This window comes from Lemur catta, chromosome 5 (assembly GCF_020740605.2).
Source record: "Lemur catta isolate mLemCat1 chromosome 5, mLemCat1.pri, whole genome shotgun sequence".
NCBI classification, from domain to species: Eukaryota; Metazoa; Chordata; class Mammalia; order Primates; family Lemuridae; genus Lemur; species Lemur catta.
In genome coordinates, this window is record NC_059132.1 from 7,332,831 (window position 1) to 7,351,783 (window position 18,953).

Here is an 18,953-nt window from a genome sequence, read left to right on the forward strand (position 1 = left end):
TAGAGTGGAGTCCTCGTAGTTCACTGCAACCTCAAACTCCTGGGCTCAAACGATCCTCTTTGCCTCAGCCTCTCGAGTAGCTGGGACTATAGGTGCACACCATGATGCCCAGCTAATTTTTCTATTTTTTAGTAGAGATGGGGTCTTGTTCTTGCTCAGGCTGGTCTCAAACTCCTGAGCTCAAGCAATCCTCCTGCCTTGGCCTTCCAAAGTGCTAGGATTACAGGCGTGAGCCACTACGCCTGGCCAAAAATATATTCTTATAGGAGCTTATTGCTTAAATGTCACCTTGGTAAATATACACAGAAGATATACTCCTTTCCTTCTATGCTCTTTTCAGATTATGCAAAGCCAATGTATTCTTCCCTTTCCATGAAGCTTTCCCTGATAAATATATACACTCTCTGCTTTGATAAGCTAATTTTTATAGTATTTATCATCTGTACCTCATTCAACAATTATTCAATGTTTTATGACACCTCTAAGTTACCATCTTGATCTTTTTAAAGCCTCTGTAACTGTATCATCTTTTTTTTTATTTTTTTTGAGACAGGGTCTCACTCTATCACCTAGGCTACAGTGTACTGGTGTCATCATAGCTCACTGCAACCTCAAACTCCTGGGCTCAAGCAATCCTCCTGCCTCAGCCTCCCAAAGTGCTGGGATTGTGGGCATGTGCCACCATGCCAAGCCCCATGTTGATATTTTTAAAGCCTCTCTTACTGTATAAGTGTGAGTATTTTCTCATCCCACCTAGATTTTGAACTTCAAGGGCATGGACAAATAGTATTTCATTATATCACTCGCTAGGCAGCTAGCACGATAGTAACATTCAGTAAAAATGGTTGATGCCAGCTATTGAGGAGGGTTGAGCAGTACATAGAAAAGGACATAGGAACTGTTCTGGAAGACATAATTGTAAAACAATTTGCCCTGTCTCATAACTTGGTATCAACTTCTCAGAAAGCCATATGGGCATGTCTGAAAGAAGAGTCAAGAAACTGACAGACCCAGTTTCTGAGCAGAGGAATGGGGTGCTTGAGCATGGGAGTGGGAGGAATACTTTTGATCACAAACCCTTTTATACCATTTGAGTTTTACACCATATGAAAAGTATTAACGGGTACACATAAATAAGAAATAAATAAAACAAAAAAGTTATATGACAAAAGATAAAAAGAACTATAAACTATAAAAACATTCATCCACTTTGGTCCAACAGTCCCAATATGAGGAAGGAAAATGCTAAATACATAACAATTAATTATTTAAATGAATACTTATTGAGATATGTGCCAGGCTCTGTTCTGGGCAATGGAAATAAAACAAGTGAGCAAAATAGAGAAAGAGTCCTGCCTCCATGGAACTTATATCCTAATAAAGAAAAATAGACTAAACCAGTTGACAGATAAAATAGTATGTTATATAATTGTAAGAGCTATGAAAAGAAAATCAATTAGGGAAGAGAACAGGGGATTTGATGGGGAGGATGGATTATAACTTTAGGGGGTTGCTCAGGGAAGGTCTTATTCGGAAGGTGCTGTTTGAATAAAGACCTTTTAGAAAATGACAGAGCAAACCACATGAACATCTCGGAGGAGGAGGCAAAAGCATCTGAGGCAGAGGGAATAACAAATGCAAAGGCCTGAGAGAACATGCCTGGTGTATTGAAGGAAAAGCAAAAAGGTCACTAAAGCTAAAGTCGATCGAGTGAGGGAGAGAGCAAGAGATGAAATCAGAGAGGTAGGTAAAGATACATCATGTAATAAATGAACATGATGGTCAGATAAAAATGGACACTTAAAACATCCAGATTATATCACAAAAACTAGAAACAGAGAAGGAGACAAGTAAAAGTAAACATCTCATTTTATACAAAGTGAAAACATATAAATTTATTACTGAAAAACAAAAAACTAGGCTCAATTTTTTTTTTGCTTGCAATGAGATAAAAATAAAAGGTATGGGCTGCGTATGGTGGCTCATGCCTATAATCATACCACTTTGGGAGGCTGGGGCCAGAGTATTGCTTGAGCCCAGAGTTCAAGACCAGCCTGGGCAACAAAACAAGACCCCATCTCTACAAAAAATAGAAAAATTAGCCAGGCATGGTGGCGTGCACGTACAGGCTCCCAGTGACTTGGGAGCCTGAGGCAGGAGGATTGCTTTAGCCCAAGAGTTTTGAGGTTGCAGTGAGCTGTGACGATATGCCACTGCACTCTAGCCCAGGCAATAGAGTGAGATCCTCTCTCATTCATTCATTCATAAATATATACATAAATAAATAAAGGTCCAGATGTAAAAAAGGAGAGATGAAAATGTCACTTTTGTGGAAGACAGATTATATGTAGCAATTCTAGACAATCTAAGGAAGAACTATTAAAACTAATAATTCAGTAAGGTTGACAGATAAAAGACAAACATAATGGACTTTCAGTTCCACCAAAAGCTGTATGTGGAGGAAATACATAAGACAATTATATTTAAAAAGTCAAGAAGGCAAAAGGATCTAAATGGAAATAAAATTTCTACATTTCATGCAAATTGGTAAAACACTGATACCATCAGACTGAGATAAGTTATATACGTATAGTGTGTTAAATGATACCTATAGCAACATCTAAGAAAACTATACAAAGTAATATACTCAAACACTATAAATCAAAATGGAAACAAACACAAAATAAATAGTAAAGTGGCAGACTTAAGCCCTAACATATCAATAATTACCTTTAATAACAATTGACTAAATACACCGATTAACAGAGACTGGCAGAGTTGATTAACAAAAAAGAATAAAAGATCCAACAATATGCTGTCTATACAAAACTTACTTCAAAGACAGAGGTAGGCTGAAAATAAAAGGCTGAAAAAAAGATATCCCATGCAAACATTAATTTTTTAAAAAGTAAAATGGCTAATTATTAATATCGGATGAGTAGATTTCAGAGCAGAGAAAGTAACTAGAGACAAAAAAGGACATTACATAATAATTAAAGGATCAATCCACCAGGAAGACATGACAATTCTAAATGTTTATGAACCAATACTTGAGCCTCAAAATATAAGAAACATAAAGTGAGAGAGATGAAATAAGAAACAGACACAGCCAAATCACAATTATACTCAGAGACATTAGTACCCCACTCTCAGCAATGAGTAGAACAGAAAATCAGCAAGGATACAGAAGTTCATAAACATTCAATCTACACAGTCTAACTGATGTATGTATTAATAGAACACTTTATCCGACAACTGCAGAATAAACAGTTTTTTTCAAGTGTCCGTTGAATACTCATGAAGAAAGATCATATCCTAAGCCATAACATAAATCTCAACAAATTTACAAGACTGAAATAATAAAGCATGTTCTCTAATCATAATTAAGTCAAACTATAAATCAACAACAGAAAGGTAGCAGGAAAATGTCCAAACACTTCAAAACTGAAGAACCACTTCTGAATAATTTGTGGGTCAAAGAGAAAATCTCATGCGAAATTTAAAACCTGAATGATGATGAAAGTACAACATATCAAAATATATGAGACACTAAAGACAGATATATGGGATTCATAGCTCACTGCAACCTGGAACTCCTCGGCTCAAGAGGTCCCCGTCCCCCTGCCTCAGCCCCCTCCCTCCCACCCCCCAGTAGTCAGGCCAGGCCTGCACCACCACACCTGGCTGCCTGGCTAAATTTTGTTTTGTAAAAACCAGGTCTTAGGCTGGTCTGGAACTCCTGGCCTCAAGCGATCATCCTGACTCAGCCTCCCAAAGTGCTGGGATTACAGGTGTGCTCAAATCAGTAATCTAATTTCCTATCTCAAAAAAAACTAGAAAAAGGCCAGGTGCTAGGTAGCTCATGCCTATAATCCTAGCACTTTGGGAGGCTGAGGCGGGAGGATCACTTGAGCCCAGGAGTTTGAGGTTGTAGTGAGCTATAATGATGCCAATACACTACAGCCTGGGCAACAGAGGGAAACCGTCTCAAAACAAAGAGCAAATACACCCAAAACAAGCAGAAGAAACAAAGATAAGAGCACAAATCAGTAAAAATGAAAACAAGAAAACAACAGAGAAAAATCAATGACACAAAGCTGGTTTTTCTAACAACAATATAAATAAAATAGATAAATCTCTAGAAAGACTGACAAAGAAAGATAAAAAGAGAGAAGACGTACATACCTATAACAGGAATGAAACAGGGAATATCACTTCAGGTCGTGCAGCCATTAAAAGACTAAGGGAATATTACAAACAATTTCGCACTCATAAATCAAACAATTAACGAGAAATGGACCAATTCCTCAAATACCACAAACTACCAAAACTCATCCAGTATGAAATAGACAACTGGAATACCCTCAAAACTATTTTTGAAACTGAATTTATAGTTTAAAAGCTCCTGAAAAGAAAATCTCCTGGCCCAGAAGGATTAAAACCAATTTCACACAATGTCTTCCACTAAAAAGAAGAGGAGGGAATACTTCCCACTTCGTCTTATGAGCTAGTATTACCCTGATACCAAACCAAATACAGAAGCAAGGAAGGGAGGATGGAAGGAAAAAAGGAAAAGGGAAAAAAAAGAAAGATAAAAGCAAGCTCGAGACCAACATCCCTCACAAATTTAAACACAGATACATGATTTGCAAACATTTTCTCCAATTCTGTGAATTGTTTTTTCACTTTCTTGATGGTGTCCTTTGAAGAACAAGTTTTTAATTTTCACAATTTCTTTTGTTGCTTGTGCTTTCCATGGTATATCTAAAAAAATTTTTGCCAAATCCAAGGTCATGAAAATTTAACCCTATGTTTTCTTCTTGGAGCCTTATAGTTTTAGCTCTTACATTTAGGTCTCTGCTGTATCTTAAATTTAATTTTTATATATGGTGTGAGGTGTAGGTCCAACTTCATTCTCCTACATGTGGTTATCCAGTTGTCCATCACTGTGGAACACATCTGTTGAGAGGACTATTCTTTCTTCATAGAATGTTCTTGGCACCCTTGTTGAAAATCAGTTAACCATAGGCAGTTTATTTCTGGACTCTCAGTTCTATTCCATTGACCTATGTGTCTGTACTATGCCAGTACCACATTGTCTTGATTACAATTGCTTGGTAATAACTTTTGACATGGGGAATATGAGTCTCACTACTTTGTTTTAAGATTCTTTTGGTTATTCTAGATCCCTTGTAATTTCATATGTATTTTAGAATCAGCATGTCAATTTCTACAAAGATGTCAGCTAAGATTCTGATAGGGATCATACTGAATCTGGGGACTAGTTTGGGGAGTGCTCCATCTTAATAATATTAAATTTTCTGATCCACGAACATAGGATGCTTTTCCCATTTATTTAGATCATTAATTTTTTTCAAAAGTGTTTTGTAGTTTCCAGAGTATAAGTTGTATTTGTACTTCTTTTATTAAATTTATTTCTAAGTAGTTTATTCATTTAATGTTTTTGTGAATGGAATTTTCTTAATTTCATTTTGGATCATTTATTGCAAATGTATAGGAACATAACTGATCTTTTTATATTGATCTTGTATCTTGCAACCTTGCTGAACCTAACTATCTTTAATAGTTTTTTACTGGAATCTTTAGGATTTTCTATATATAAGATCATATCATCTGTGAATAGAGATAGTTCTACTTCTTCATTAACAATTTTGATGTCTTTTAATTCTTTTTCTTGACTAATTGTACTAGCTAGAACCTCTGGTACAATGTTGAACAGAAGTGACAAGAACAGACATCCTTGTCCTGTTCCTGACCTTACAGAGAACACTGTCTCTCACCATTAAGCATGATGTAAACTGTGGGTTTTTCTTAGATGCCCTTTATAAGGCTGAAGAAATTTTCTACTATTCCTGGTGTGTTGACTGTTTTATCATGAAAGGGTAGCTCGATTTTGTCTAATACTTCTTGTGCATCTATTGAGATGATCACAATTTGTTTATTATATTGATATGATGAATTGCATTAATAGATTGTAAGATGTTAAACTTTCTTTGCATCCCTGAGATAAATCCCACGTGGTCGTGAATAATTCTTTTTTTTTTTTTTTTTTTGAGACAGAGTGTCACTACTATGTTGCCCGGGCTAGAGTGAGTGCCGTGGCGTCAGCCTAGCTCACAGCAACCTCAGACTCCTGGGCTCAAGCGATCCTCCTGCCTCAGCCTTCCTGAGTAGCAGGGACTACAGGCATGCGCCACCATGCCCGGCTAATTTTTCTATATATATTTTTAGTTGTCCGTATAATTTCTATGTTTAGTAGAGATGGGGTCTCGTTCTTGCTCAGGCTGGTCTTGAACTCCTGAGCTCAAACGACCCGCCCACCTTGGCCTCCCAGAGTGCTAAGATTACAGGCGTGAGCCACCACACCCGGCCAATAATTCTTTTTATATGTTGCCGAATTTGGTTTGATAGCTTTTCATTAAAGATTTTTGCATCCATACTCATAAAAGATATTGCTCTATTGTTTTTTCACTTATGATGTCATTGTCTGATTTTGGTATCAGGCTAATACTGGCCTCATAAAATGAGCTGGGAAATGTTCTCTCCTTTTCTATTTCTTGGAAGAGTTTCCAAAGAATTAGTATTAATTCTTCGTTAAATGTTGGATAGAATTCAGCAGTGAAGATATCTGGGCCTGGGCTTTTCTTTTTGGGTAGTTGTTGATTAATGATTCAATCTCCTTACATGCTATGGTTTATTCAGATTGTCTATTTCTTCTTGAGTCAGTCTTGGTAGTTTGTATCTTTCTGGGAATTTGCCATTTCACCTAAGTTATCTAATTTGTTCGCATATAATTGTTCATAGCATTCCTTTGCAATCCTTTTTATTTCTGGAAGGTTGGTAGTGTCTACTCTTTCATTTCTGATTCTAATAATTTAAGTCTTTTTTTCCCTTTCTTTTCTTGGTCAGTCTAGCTAAAGTTTTGTGGATTTTATTCATCTGTGAAAGAATGAGCTTTTGGTTTCACTGATTTTCTCTATTTTTTTTCCTATTCTCTATTTCATTAATTTCCACCCTACTCTTTATTTCCTTCCTTCTGCTTGCTTTAGATTTAGTTTGCTCTTCTCTTTTCAGTGTCTTGAAGGTTAGGTTATTGATTTGAGATCATTCTTCTTAATATAGGCATTTGCAGCTATAAATTGTAATACCATCTAAGTACTGCTTTATCCGCATCTCATAAGGTTTTTTTTATTGTTTTCATTTTCACACATTTGAAAGTATTTTCTGATTTTCTTTTTGATTTCTTCTTGACCCACTGGTTAAATAACCAGAAGTGCATTGTTCAATTTCCACACATCTATGAGTTTCCCATTTTTCCTGTTATTGATTTTTAATTTCACTCCATATGGTGAGAGACCATATTTTATATTAGTTGCATCCTTTTAAATTTATTGAGGTTTGTTTTATGGTCCAACCTGGAGAATATTCCATGTACAGTTTAGAATAAAGTATATTGTGCTATTATGCTGTTGTTGGATGCAGTGTTCTATAGATGCCTGTTAGGTCTAGTAGGTTATAATGTTCTTCAAGTCTTCAATTTCCCTGTCGATCTTCTGCCTAGTTGTTCTTTCCAATATTCAAAGTGGGGCTGTTACAGCCTGAATTATGACCCCTCCAAATTCATACATTGAAGTCCTAACCCCCAGTATTATAGAATGTTATTATATTTAGAGACAGGGTCTTTAAGGGGGTAGTTAAGTTAAAATGAGGTGACCAGTGCCCTTATAAAAAGAGAAAATTAGGACACACACAGAGGGAAGCTCCTGTGAAGACACAGGGAGGAAAAGAAAGCCATCCACAAGCCAAAAAGAGTCCTCAGAAGAAACCAACCCTGCTGATACCTTATCTCATGCTTCTAGCCTCCAGAATTGTGAGAAAATAAATTTCTATTTGTTAAGCCACCCAGACTACGGTCCTCTGTTATGGCAGCCCTGGAAAAGTAAATAATACAGGGGTACTGAGACCTCCAAACATCACTGTCTATATCTCTCTTCATTTTTGTCAGTTTTGCTTCATATATTTCAGTGTATTTTTAGATATGGTAATGGTAGTATAATTATCCTTTTTAATTTTAAAAAAGTTCTACTTTTTGACATACATTCTAAACTACTTAAGGATGAATTAATATGAACAAGGATATATTTAAAAATGGTAGCAAGGAATAGGTTGATGCAGGTACATGAAACAAGACTGGCTATTAGTTGCTAAGTTCTTAAACTGGATGATGGACACATGGATATTCATAGTATTCTCTTTTTACGCATTACATACGTGTATGTGCCTTTTTTTTTTTTTTTTTTTTACATTTTCAAAAATAAAAGTATTTTTAAAAAGTCAGGCCTGTTTCCCTGGAGTCACTAGGGCATTTGATCCTTCCCAGACAACTGAGTGAAAAGGGCACCTTTTCTTCTTCTTTTTTCGGGTATCTTTTCTTAGCTGATCCTATAATTAATACCACCCTAACCATCTCTGTAGCAAAAACACCTAAACTCAGGCTTAGAGTCTAGATGAGACAGAGGTAATGCCCTGCCTGTTGTCTCAAAAACCAGGACCCTGTCACTGTTGGTAGGCATCCTGCAGCCAAACACCAATTTGCTCTTTGCTCAGCTGGCAGGGACTTGCAGCATCGATTGCTCAGGATGCAGGCAGCCTGCAGCAAGATATGTCCCTGGTGAGCAACTGCTGAGTAAAGGAGTCTGTGGCTGCCTCAGCCTGTCTCACTCCCTCCCCCAATCAGACTCCTCCTTTGCCCAAGTCTTTTTTTTTTCCTGCGTCACAAACACAAAATGGAGTTAGCTGGGAGCAAAAACAATCTGTCTAAAATGGCTGAATGCAGCAGGGAGTGCCAGACACTAAAGCGAAGGGAAAGGGCACCCCCTGCTGTCCAACACAGGGACCCTATTTTTCGTTCTTCATTATTTTTGCATGTCAAAATAATCAATTCTATAGAGTCCAGATGAATTTTGTCAAGGTCCTTGATACCTAAGCTGCACTCTAAAATTCAAAGAATAGAAGTTGAGACACAAAAAGGGAAAACAATTTTTAATCTCTAAAAACAGAGTCAGGGCACAAGGTTAGTAGCCCTGAGTCTCAGTTCTTGCTTGGTTATGATTGGTAACACAGTTTCCGAGAGCCCACAGAACGGAAGGGAGGTCCTTCTATAGCACGCCATTCCCCAACTTCTGTAATGAGCTAACGGCCCCCGGAATCTCCCAGCGATGGCCATCACTTCCCCAGGAATTCCTGTTGCAGGCTTCTCTCAATGAAGACCACAAACAGGAAACTAAGTTCTTAAGAATTGCAGGTGGGAATGAGTAAGTGGGATAGGGAAAAGGACTTTGAGAAAACACTACTGAGAACACAGACTGGCTCTAAAGCCAGTTACATCCCTGAGGCTGGAAGACTCAGGCTGAGCTATAAAGCAACTCCACCTAACCTTATTTCTCATTCACTTACTCAGAACCAAAACACTACTTGCCCTGCCCAAGACAAAGCCCGTGGCATTTGTACCTATTCTACAGGGAACACCCTCCACTATTTTATGCTACACCTCCCTAGAGTAATCCAAGTACTTAAGACAAGAAGAGAACACACAGAAAGGTGGAAAACTCAGAAACATCTTGAAAAATCTGTGGGTCCAAGTCACTAATGGTTTCCACTACTTAAATGAAACAGCACAAATATGCTAGTTTATCCAACATCCTTAAAAATGAGATAACAGCACATATAACACATTAGCACAGAATCACAACAGGAAGTTAAAAAAAAAAAAAAGTAAGGTAGACTCTGGTACCACTATAGTTCTCTCTGAAGAAATAGGGTCTTTGTGGAAGAATCCTAGATCTCCCAGGCATATTTGAAAGATTAGAACACTTAATGATATGCCTAAGAAATAACAACAAATTTTCTGTAAGGATAACATAACTATGGAATTGCCAAGCCCACCCAGCATACAATAAGCCTTGTCTGTTAAGTGCTACATGAACTCTCTAATTCTGGGAAGAGGAGAGAGCAAGAGGGTTCTACCATGTACTAATATGAGAAGCTGCCCATGTGGAGAATTTCTAGTTTATATTCTTCATGAGGGAAAAAGTCAGCACTTTAAAGCAATTAGTAGGTGTACATCACAGGAGCGAAAACAGTATGCTAACTGAACAGCAGTTATTCCAGCCCAAAGGTAACCAGATCACTGACATCTTGGCTAAAACATACACCCATCTGCTAAATCCCCCCAGAACTAGGCCATGATGCGGATGCAAGCTATAAGGAAGGGTGGGGCAAACTGGCAGAAAGGGGAACACCTAACAGACAAAGTCAGACAGAATCCCAAAGCTACAAAAACCAGGTGCTGAGCGTTAGGAAGAAGGGGGCAGATAGAAGTCTGAAAGGGTATCAGAAAAGCAGTATTAAAAATTTGGGCACTTCACAGAGCATTTGGTTATTCAGACAATACAGTCATTGAGTTTCTCACAGATGCTTTCCCAGCACACCCAGGATGGTGACTCAGTTAGGGAGTGCTAAAAAGAAACCTACTTCTGAGATGTGGGTGCGTGAGTGGGTAGGGACTGAAAGATAGGCAATGCCCCAAGCAAAGACTCAGGTGTGTCAGCAAAGGAATAGGACAAGTTTATGCAAGGGAACAGCAGGCTAGAGGGCAAGAGAAAAGGCAGCAACTAAAGGAATAAAACCCTTTTCCTTTATTAAAAATTGCTTCATTATGGGAAAGATTAAACATATAAAAACAGAATAAGATAATAAATCCCCATGTATCCACCACTCAGTTTCAACAATTATCAACTCATGGCCAATTTTGTTTCACACTTCTAAATCCCAAATAATGTCATCTGCAATTATTTCAGTATGCACCTCTAAAAGATAATGACTTAAAATAAAACCAAACAAAACATAATACCATGATCACACAGATTTCCAGCTGTCCCAAATGTTTGTTTGGATCAGGATCTAAATAAGTTCCATATACTTCACTAGCTGACATTTTAAATTCTCTTTTAATCTGTATGTTCTCCTTCATCTCATTTTTTCCCTTGAAATTTACTTATTGAAGAAATCAGGACACTGATCACCGGTGAAAAGCAAGGGGCACTAGCAGGGTGCCCTGACACAGACCCTGGAAGCATCTCAGGTTTCTCAATGCGCCTGCCCTCTTGCCACTCCCTTTCACCAAATGCTGGATTCTGAGCCCAACAGATTTGGGCTCAAATTCTGGCTTAGTATTTATTTGTTATGAAATTTTAATAAGCAAAGGACATGTTAATTCACTACTTTATATTTCTCAGTTATAAAATAAAGAGAATACCAATTAGGCATTACAGAAATAATGTTTTAATAATTAGAAAAAAATGGGTTATAAGTCCCTATCACATCTGACATTAAACAGGCATTCATAATTAAGGCTGAATGAGAAGGCAAAGTATCTTCATCTCTTTTAGATGATCCACATCAATTTTAATCTCTGCTCTGTCTCACCCACACCCACCTAAACACTGAGTAACTGCAGATTTCTAATCCACTCTCCGTAACAAAGGATTCTAGAAATACCCTCTATTTTATTTAGGGTTCAGAGAGGAAGTAACAGGGTAAAAGCAAAACAAAGAGAACAGATGGGATAAACACCCAGCCCCCAGCCTAAGTCTGCAGAGGCAGCTGCTGGTTTTCGTCATACTGCTGTTTTTTTCCCTTCTTTGTTCCTGAGGTGGAAGCCAGGAAAGGGTGGGGAAGGAGTGGGGAGAAGGGGCGGGGATGAGGGCAGGACCGCCATCACTGTTACTGAAAGTCACCTGATCTTCTCCTCCAATCCCTAGTCTCTGACCTCACAATCTGGAACCTGAGCCAAAATAGCTCAACTGCGCTCACTCCGTGGCTGAAAAGAAAAATGCAAGCAGAATAGGAAAGGGGGGACATTCTCCTTAAAAAGATTTTTGCAGTTTTTCTTGCCAACAGGAATGTAAACACACATACACAAATATACACAGAGAAGATTGTTGTATCTTCTAATCTAATAGATCCAAAGGAAATCACTGACTCTTAGAACAGAGTTGGGATTATTGTAGGATCAGGAGGGAAAAATCATTCCAACCAATCTTGCAGAAATGGGGTTACCAGTGCCCTTCTGTTACATAACTGCAGTTCCTTTGCCCAGGGGAGCTTAGAGATGAATAAAGCTTTTTATACTGGGGTCTGGTTTTTCAGAGAAACTGTTAAAGCAGGCTAGGACCACTACAGAGTGAAGCAAGGGATGCTGTTACCTGCTCTGTAGAACTGGATGCTAGTACTCTGCTTTGAAGACAATAATACATTAGGTCCAAGTACTTGTAGAATCCCCTTCTCCAAGCATCCTGGCCACTGGAATTTTAACCCTTTTGTCTTTCTCATTATAAAAATAATGAGATTATTAAAAAATTGAAAGAAAAAACATCTAATACCCTAACAAAATCTGTTATAGCAGTCTAATATATTCCCTTCCTTTACTTCCACATTTCTTATGTAAAATGCAATTGTAATCAGGGTATACATAATTTTTTCCTGCTTTTCTTACCAAACATCGTATCATAAATATTCTCCATGTTGCCCTAAAGGTGATGAGCCAGAGTTCTAAAAGATGGGACAGTTACAGGACACTAAGTTCCAGAGCAATTAATCTTCAGAACAAAAACTGAGATATAAGCAAGGGAAAAATGAGGCAGGCCACTCCTCTCCTTTGAAAGCCCTTTATGGAGTAGTGTCCCTATGCTAGTGATACAAAGATCTGCTCCTCTTCAAGTATCATGTGAAGTACCTAGGTCTGGAAGGTCCGTTAGCAGAACTTTGCAGTTCTCTCTTCCTCATACCATAATGGCTGCAAGCTCTAGTATGAGTTGCTGTATACATACAGAGTTGGTGTGGGTAACCAGCTCTTCAGTCCATCGCTATATAAGAAAGTCTGGAGGGAGAACAAAGGACATGGACCCATGCTAAGATGCAGTCAGATCAAATGGGTTATTGTAACTACTGTTTCAAAAACTGGACAGATTATTTTATTACTGTATTTTGTCTTATCCTTGTGTCCACTATAAAAGTAATGCATGCTTATTGAAAAATTAGTATTTTTCAAAGCGAGGAAGATCTCTACATACTAACATGAAGAATCTCCAGGATACAGAAGCAAAGTATAGAACAGTAGAGATAGTATGTTATCTTTTGGTAAAAGGAGGGAAGATAAGAATCTATATTGGTATTTGCTTATAACTGCATTTTTTAAAAAGGATAATCAAGAAACTAATAAAAATGATTACCTCTAGAGGGTGGCGGAGGAAGAAGAATGGCATGGATGAATACTAGGATGGAAATAAGGCTTTTTATACTGTCTTGACTTTCTGAACTACCTATGTTGCCTAGGCAGAAACACAAATAATAGAGAAGCTGAAAGAAAATGACAAGAGGAAAGAAACATCGTATGGTGGAGACACCCTTAGTATTCCTTGTAAACTAGCCTGTCTACAACCTTATGTTTGGAGGGAGACTTGGCTAGCACCTGCAGAAAAGTCATCTCAGATCCAACAATTCCAAAAGAGTTAAAGGTCAGGCGATTCTCAGAACAGTGCCTTTTCCCTGAGGCAATAGCTTTGGGCTCCAGTATGTAGCAATAGAGTACTGGAGTATCTTCTGCTCATCCCAAACCCTAGCTGTGCTCTGACACTTGGATATCCCATTCCTCCTCCTAAACACATCTGTGACCCCTACCAACTCCAGGTCTCCACGGCAAGAGAATAACCAAGTTTGAATAAAAGTTTCCTCTGTGAAGTTCCGGCATTCTTCACCGAGATCTCAACCTCTTCCAGTTTCTCACAATTCCATCTTGTATAAGCCTAGCACAACACTCTGCCCTCCATCCATCCTCTCTAGCCTAGTCAATCTCTAAGTGGTCCCCAGCTACTTCACTGACCACACAGAACTTCTTCAAAATGCCCTTCTAAGACAGTTGCTCAGACCTGGCTGGGAAGATGACAAGAAAAGAATTTTTTCAAGTGCTTCTGAAATAGTGGCTTCAAAATGTTAGCAGTCAATAGAAAATGTTGAACTATTTCCTAATCAATCTTGTATGACCTCAATAAGAACAGGGATAATACTTGTACAATACCTACTGATAGAGACATCAAAATATTATTAACAGAAAAAGTAGAGAGAAGCTTAATTCACTTTTAACATGCTCCTCATGTAATCCTTATACTAAAGTTTGAGAATTACAGTACCAATTTTAAGTATAGGGATTAATTGCATCAAGCTGACAGAAGTTTAGGCAATACTGACTGAACCCCCTACTAGATGGTCTAAGTCTTAGACAATGACATCTACAAGGACATTTTGTCAGAAATCAAATCTGGAATCCACAGATAATGGTAGATGGTACCCTGGGTTTAAAAAATGCAGTTTCAGTCTATGTATGTCTAGAATAGTGTAATGCAAGCACACACAAAAGTTTGGATGGCTAGAAAGTGGGTCTAAAAATGTAATTATCTTGGGATAAATAGGAGTTAACAAATGGCATAGAAGCACTGACTGTAAAAACCTTTTTTGCACCAGCATATTCTAGCCATGTTAGGCCAGGGGCATTCCCTGAAGGAGATGGATACAGTATAGTCTCTGAATAGTTATCAACATGAAATCAGCTGGTAGGTTCTATTATGTGCTTGTAGTAGCTCAGCAGAAACTGAGACAGAGATGGGATAATTAATATGTATATAAAGAGGTTATAAATATGTATGTAATAAACAAAAATACAATCCTCTCTTTAAACTCTTTGAAAGGAAGGCTATGCTTTCATGAAGACATCAGACTAAAAAGCAAAAACAAAAACATTCTCCAGCCTCTGGTCCCACAAAAGAACACTTAACATTGCTTCTATCAAATACAGTAGCTGCAACAGGACAAGATCGTTTTGTAAAACGGCAAGCTGCAGCTTTTTGCATAATTTAAGTGCTGATCGGTCCTCCAGTGACTTTCCTGACAGGTAGAGGGCAGTATACTAAGCAGTTTGCATTTGGAAACACAGAGGTCGCCTCTCTCTAACGTGATTGCATCACTACCAAACGTAACAATGACACATCTAAAATAAAAGAGTTCCATGTGCCATCTGGTGGCAAAAAAGGAGAAGAGCATGCTGCTGCACATAAAATATATCAAATTCCTCCAGTTTAGAAGGAATTAAAGTTTAATTATCTTTATCTGATGACACTCTCCCTTAAATCTCCACCAGTAAGTCTTCTGTGGAAACTACATCAGCAGCCTTCATGCAAAAGTTTTAAAAATAAAATAACTTTGAAATCTGTCAAAACAAAAGAAGAGTTTGAGATGGTGACAGATAACACCAAACACAGCTACTGCAAGGAAAAAAATAAAGTAACAGAGCCAGAAGTTTAAAACTGAAAGGTGTCTTTAGGTTTATCTATATCATTTTACAGATAAAGAAAGGGTCAAAGTGTGATGGAAAACTTTTGGTACAATCTTATTAGTGGTCAGATTAAAACAAGACATCACTTTTCTACTACCAGACATTATGATAAATAATTTCTTATTTTTGGTGGAAGTGTGTATTGCTACAATCCTACACCTGCAACTAGCAACTTGGGCCTAGAAATGTTATTTTAAAGAAATTACTGTGCAGATTTACAAGTATGCAAAGATAAACAGAAAAGGATGTTTCCTGCAGCATTGCTTAGTATATAAAAAATTGAAACCTTAAATTCTCAAGGAGGGATTAATTGCATAAATTTTTACTATTCATATGACAGAATACAACTACCCACTAGACATAATGCAGATCTATAAGTAATAACATCAAGAGATGCTGAAAGATGTTCAGCAAAATATAGAACAGCAATTGCATCAAAAAAGAAGTGTGTATACTCTCACATTTCTGTAATTTTATCTTTAACTTTCTTGCCCCTTAATTTTCCAGTAAGATTTTATTTGAAAATTTGCTACATTCTCTCACTGCACTGAAGGAGAAAAAGATTTGCCTATTCCTTTATGATAAAGGAAGGAGGACGGGGGAGAAGAGCAGATTTTTTTTTACTTTATATTCCCACTGTATTTTATACATTTGTTGAAATGAAGATATCACGCTGGTCCGGAAACTAGCTTAGGCAGGACCATGGTAACAGAAGAAGACAGACAAAGTGGGTAAAGGTAATGGTGAGGTCTTTGGAAGGTCCTCTTTCTGATTGCTTCAATTTTCTCAGTGAAATAGAAAACACCCTCAAGGGAAAATGAGGATGAGGGAAGTTCTGGGCCTTTGAGGAGAGAAAAGTTCTGAAATAATTACTTAGGAGAGTAGGAAATTAAAATATGATTGCCAAGGGCCAAGCAACTTCACAAATTGAGCAAAGGAGACCCAGGAGAAAGAGCAGCCAGTAAGGTGGGAGGAAAAATAAAAGTGTTTTCTGGAGGGCCAGTTGTGTGGTTTTCTCTAGCAATGTTCAGTTGTACAGTTAGAGGTGAAGGGTGAAAAGAGAGATGGAATTAACCAGGATTGTGGTTTTACCAACCAAGTATGATTAAATGAGAGAGAGGCAATGGAAGAAAAAAAAAGAAATGATTGTAATGATTAACCATGGAATTTTAGCTGAGGAAAGAGTGAAGTCATCAAGGGAGTGAAGAACAGTGAAAAGGTGGTAGGATAAATGGATTGGAGGTCCCAGCGGGGCTGGAGGACTGTTGGGGTCAGGACACTACTGAGAGTGAGGTAAAAAGACAGGATACGAGTGGTATGAAACAGATGGTGAAAGGGCTGCAGTTACTGGTAATGACCATAGAGGGGAACAGGTGACATAGGACAGAGGACAAGATCAAGAGAAGAATTCAAGGAATTGAGGGGCCAGAATATTGGTAGGACCACGACCTGTCTGTTCCTAAGAATTAAGTCAGAGGTAGTATTAGAGTATTGCAGGCAGTGGCCATGAGCCGGGAGCTAAACTGGCTGAGAAATGAGAAGTAACTTGGGGTATTAGCAGATGACAACACAAAGAGAGAAACAGGATAATATAACTTGAAGTCATGAGATTTGGAATTGATGGTTTTTAGGAAACAGAAAGGTAGAATGGTCTGAAAGTGGCAATGAAGAACAAAGAGGACATCTACCCCATTTCCAGGCCTACTGGGATTAGGTTTATGAGAGTAAAGAAAAACCACCACGTGAGAGAGCAAAAGGGAAAGCAGTGTTGAGGGAAAACCAGGTTTCCATTAGAGCAAGGTGAAGCTGATGTAAGTGAAGGAGATTTTGGTAGTAATGAACCAGGAATGCCAGAGGGCACAGTGAACCAGTTTCAGGAGTTTACGTGGGATGGGAGGAGACAGAATAGGAACTACACAGAATCTTACAGCGATTAAAGTATGGGAGATTAAGGGAGACTTGTGGTGAGTGACATAAATCAAGGTCAATGGCATAATATTAGATCCAGTGGATTCAAAGCAAACAGTGATGGCAAGGTTTGAGTGCAGAGGAGTATATAAGGGTTGTAGTTTAGGTTTTTTATACCACTAGTGACAGTGAGATGACAACCTGGAAAAGATGTGGTACTATTTTCATGTTTAGGACCCCTCATAACCCCAGATGATAGGGGTAGATTATGTTTTTAAATCATAAGCTCTGATACTACAGAGCTTCCCAACTGCTTTGTGCTAACAGTCTAACCCTATTCAAAACCCAAGAAAAACTATTAATATAGTACTTAAAAGACAACAATCCCAACAAAATGTTCACTTGAATAGTACCTCTGGTCCTAATCCTATGTTGAGAGGAGTAAAGAACTGATAGAACAGAAATCTTTCTGCCAAGAGAGAAAGATGAACAAGGCGGTGCATGGTTGAGCTCTTACAAAATCTTGCTTTCAAAGGCTAAAGCTGCATAACCTATAAAGGTTCATTAATAAAGATCCAACTGGGTGAGTGCCACCCAGTAGACAGAAGAGGGTCACAGGGAAATGGAAAAAGAACCTTAGATCCTTTGGCAAAGAGGGAAGTGCTACCCGCCACAAGCTCCTGCTGAAGCCTAAAGCCTGAACCAAGGAAGTTATGTCAGAGCAGTACATAGACAGGTATGACTTCTGGGACAACAGGACTGGACCCGCATGAGTTAAATCCTAACTACAATACTGTTTGGTGTTTCTGTTTTTGTTTTTTATGAAATTCTCAACTCTTGGTTAAGATCTTACTTTTCAGCCAGAGTTCTTCCTAAATTACCACCATGAAATACCTGGAGCACTGTTCTGATGTTCCCATAAAGTACCTCATACTTTAACAGGCTGATGCTCCGTATTGTCCACTGTACACCTACCAAGGATGATTACCTTTTGGATCTTATGGGTCCAGAAGATTTTAGGAAGGAAGAAATAAATCTAAGAAGAAAAGTCACTGAATTTAGGACATCAGTTATCACTGACCATGCTATGGTTTAAGAGGTGATATTTTTAATGCGATCATGTAATCTATAAAAGAGTAAGAGAAGGAATGCAGAATGAACAACTAGTTATCCTATATATATAAATAATGTATGCCTAAGGTCAATACAGTAATGAAAATGCTACACTGGAGAAGATTAACAAAAGAAATTTAATTATTGGACATGTTTCCAAGGAATTCAAAAGCAGTGTCAACAAAGAGTCCATGATAAAAGACTCCTTACTGATCACTATGAAGAAAACGAGAATATGAAAAAGGACTAGAAGTTTTATGGCACTGCCTACCAAATCTAAATTCAAAATAGTCCCTGGCAGGGAATAAACTGAAGAAGTAAATCCCTGATTTATGGGAAATAAAGAGTTCAGAAAAAAACAAGAGACTAATCCTTAAGAGAGAAATAATGTATAGGAGAACCTATAGTACAAATTTTAGGACCAGTTCCTGTCTCTTAGCTCTTCTCCTAGTAAAAAGACACA

General features: G+C 38.0%; 1 protein-coding gene across 4 annotated transcripts in view; it reads right to left on the minus strand.

Annotated features, from left to right (window-relative positions):
- The window catches only part of DIAPH1 (diaphanous related formin 1), an 81,907-nt gene that overhangs the window by 20,011 nt on the left and 42,943 nt on the right, over positions 1-18,953 (minus strand). The gene's annotated exons all lie outside the window — the stretch shown is intronic.